The sequence below is a fragment of the Lolium perenne genome, chromosome 6, assembly GCF_019359855.2.
Source record: "Lolium perenne isolate Kyuss_39 chromosome 6, Kyuss_2.0, whole genome shotgun sequence".
Classification (NCBI taxonomy): Eukaryota; Viridiplantae; Streptophyta; class Magnoliopsida; order Poales; family Poaceae; genus Lolium; species Lolium perenne.
In genome coordinates this window covers 211,795,333-211,799,434 of record NC_067249.2, presented here as the reverse complement: position 1 = coordinate 211,799,434, position 4,102 = coordinate 211,795,333, and positions in this window count along the sequence as shown.

Genomic DNA, 4,102 nt, shown 5'->3' with positions numbered 1-4,102 from the left:
CGATCTCCTGAATCCCCTGAGATGGGATTGGCGGCGGCGGCGTCTCTGGAAGGTTTTCCGTATCGTGGCTCTCGGTACTGGGGGTTTCGCGACGGAGGCTTTAAGTAGGCGGAAGGGCAGGTCAGGGGGGCACACGAGGGCCCCACACCACAGGTCGGCGCGGCCAAGGGCCAGGCCGCGCCGCCCTAGGGTGTGGCCACCTCGTGGCCCCACTTCGTCTCCTCTTCGGTCTTCTGGAAGCTTCGTGGCAAAATAGGACCCTGGGCGTTGATTTCGTCCAATTCCGAGAATATTTCGTTACTAGGATTTCTGAAACCAAAAACAGCAGAAAACAGCAACTGGCACTTCGGCATCTTGTTAATAGGTTAGTTCCAGAAAATGCACGAATATGACATAAAGTGTGCATAAAACATGTAGATATCATCAATAATGTGGCATGGAACACAAGAAATTATCGATACGTCGGAGACGTATCAAGCACAAAGAAAGAGGACTTATTTATTTATGTGATCAATGTTGAGAGTGTCCACTAGTGAAAGTATGATCCCTAGGCCTTGTTTCCAAATACTGCAATCATCGCTTGTTTACTGTTTTACTGCATCTTTACTTCCTGCAATATTACTACCATCAACTGCACGCCAGCAAGCACTTTTCTGGCGCCGTTACTACTGCTCATATTCATTCATACCACTTGTATTTCACTATCTCTTCGCCGAACTAGTGCACCTATACATCTGACAAGTGTATTAGGTGTGTTGGGGACACAAGAGACTTCTTGTATCGTGATTGCAGGGTTGCTTGAGAGAGACATCTGACAAGTGTATTAAGGGAAACTTGCTGCTGTTCTACAAACCTCTGCTCTTGGAGGCCCAACACTGTCTACAAGAATAGAAGCACCCGTAGACATCACACACTGTCACCTTTACACTATGAAGGGGGAATAAATCACGTCAATACTATCATAGTAATAATTAACTCCATAACCTACAAGAGATTATGATCATAGCCTACGCCAAGTACTACACGATGCACACACTGTCACCATTACACTGTGAAGGAGGAATAGACTACTTTAATAACATCACAAGAGTAGCACATAGACTAATAGTGATACAAAGCTCATATGAATCTCAATCATGTAAGGCAGCTCATGAGATCATTGTATTGAAGTACATAGGAGAGAGATTAACCACATAGCTACCGGTACAGCCCTTAGCCTCGATGGAGAACTACTCCCTCCTCATGGGAGACAGCAGCGTTGATGAAGATGGTGGTGGCGTCGATGGAGAAGCCTTCCGGGGGCACTTCCCCGTCCCGGCAGGGTGCCGGAACAGAGACTCCTGTCCCCCAGATCTTGGCTTCGCGATGGCGGCGGCTCTGGAAGGTTTCTCATACCGTGGCTTTTCCGTATCGAAGATTTAGGTCAGGGACCTTTATATAGGCGAAGAGGCGGAGTCGGAAGGCTGACGAGGCGGTGACACAATAGGGGGGCGCGGCCCAGGCCCTGGCCGCGCCACCCTGTCATCTGGTGCCCTGTGGCCCCCCTCTGCTGGCTCTTGGGTGTTCTGGAAGCTTCGTGGAAAAATAGGATGCTGGGCATTGATTTCGTCCGATTCCGAGAATATTTCCTTACTAGGATTTCTGAAACCAAAAACAGCAGAACAAAGAATCGGCCCTTCGGCATCTCGTCAATAGGTTAGTTCCGGAAAATGCATAATAATGACATAAAGTGTGAACAAAACATGTAGGTATTATCATAAAACAAGCATGGAACATAAGAAATTATAGATACGTTTGAGACGTATCAAACCTCGTCATCAACCTTCGAGACAACGCCACCGAACTCAATTCCCAGTTCACTCATTGGAGCAGCCAATGGAACTATGGGAATTATCCTCCACGACAATGAGCTCACCAAGAGGGCTTGCAAAAGCCTAAGCTTGGGGATGTGTTCCTCAAGCATTTTTATTTGTGTTGAATAAATTTGTACTCCAGCTCTTTGAAAGAGTTTTGAAACACTCGTGTTGGTTTGTTCCAACACTTTTCTTTTTATTTGCTTTTCGTTTTAATTTGTTTTCATTTTTATTTGTTTCGTTTTAGTTCCTTACTTTATCGCCAATCTTTTTTGTTTTCCCTCTCTATCCCAATTCATAAAAATATAAAAAGATTTTTTCCTTCTATCCTTGTTCTTGAAAGAGCTGAATTCCTATTGCCTCTTTGCTTGATATTATTAATGAGATAGATCTACTAAGAGTTTCGAAGGAACACATCATAAGGAAGAGAAATATGAAGCCACCTACAAGAGGTATGTCTTATGTATCCCACTTTTAAGGTTTGAATTGTTTATGCTAGTCAGTAGACTTGTTAAGATATTGTACCTGTGGGAGTGATATGAAGCAATTGGAGTAGAGATTTTATTTATATGCTTAGTTAATTGTGAAAGTTCTTACTCTGAGCTTTCAAAAAAAAGTTCTTACTCTAGTTCATTTAGTTAACCGAGTCTTGCCTTGGAAATAATATTGCCAAACAAGTTAAACAAGAAGAAGTCTTAAATTGTGACTTGTATGATGACCAATTATCTTAAGGGTTTAACTTTGAAGATATTTAACTCCATAGATGTTGTGATAGACTTGATAGCACTCTTGATAGGAGTTGTTTGATGGAATTGAAGTCTACTGGTAGCTGAGACACATGCCAAGATGTAAGGTTGTATATAAATATTGCTTTACGCGTGTCAACATATGCATTAATGTATGATATTGCTTTATGTGTGTCAACATGACTGTTGCGCACACCTCTTTGGATACTAGCACCACTGCCCCATGATTGTGACAATCCTAAAAGGTCATTCATGACTTTTACTTGGAACCTGTCAAAGGAATCCGAAAGATATCACTTCTCAAGTCTTGGCATGGACTCGCTACTGTTAGATGAATATATTCTTGAAGACAATGAATGGATAGTAAAGTGCTTTGATAACCTTGATCGATTGATGTGGGCGTAATTAAGATACTTCATTGCTTGTACCTCTTTTGACATGAAAAGCTCATACTTAATTTGATGATAATAAACTTCTAGTGTTCCTTGGCAAACTGAGATTTAACTACTTAAGCTAGAGTTATTATTTCAACAACTAGCTATTCATACTTATAATATTTATTGTGATTGTCTCGAGTTACCAATGCTTCTATTATATTCTTGGCACTTCTCTAACTATGCCAAGCTTTCAAATGGAATAAGTGCTGGACTAATAAGGCTACCACCTGTAAGTGACTTTGCTTTCTCGTTGTTTTGGTTTAAACACCAAATTCCTTATGGTTATTTGTTTCTTGCTCGAGGACGATCAAGTTTAAGCTTGGGGAAGTTGATGGCTGTGAAATACGCCATATTTTCTCGCGTTTAAACCCTTAGCTAAGTCAAGAAATTGACTAAGTTTACCTCTCAACTTGCCACTAATGACTAATCAATGCAAAGATATGCAATCTCTTCTATTTCTTGATGGTGTGCAGGAAATCACCTCATAATGACAAATGAACCTGCAATTACTGAAGGAAACCGAGTCAGGAGCTTGGCAAAGTCGACTACGCTCGGAAAAGCGGTTTCAGGAGCTTTAACGGGCATCGGTATGGGCAAGCCCCGCCCGTGCCGTTCGCCCGTACCATGCGCCGGTGCGTTCCCGAGGTCAAAACCCTATAAAGTTCGTGAAGTGACCGACGCTAAAAAGAGAGCCATTCGTCGCCAAACAGAGCTGCCATCCACCAGATCTATCTTCACCACACCGAAGGAGATCCATCACCATAGTTCATCCATCCCATCTCCCATCTCCCATCTCCTCCATAGCCATAGCCATCACCATTGTAATAGAGATCTCCATCAGAATTGATGACCATTGTAAGAATATTGTGATATCAATCTAAGTATTTTGCACAATGATTTCTCTCTTTGTATTTGATCTTGATATACATGTGTGAGTAGTCCTCACGGTTGCGGGTTGGGGTGAATCCTCACAGCGATTATGTGCATCTAATCTTATATTATGTGTAAGGATTGAATAGGAGTTTTGAAATCTTGTATTCTTGTATTCTTGTCTCTTTACCTCGTC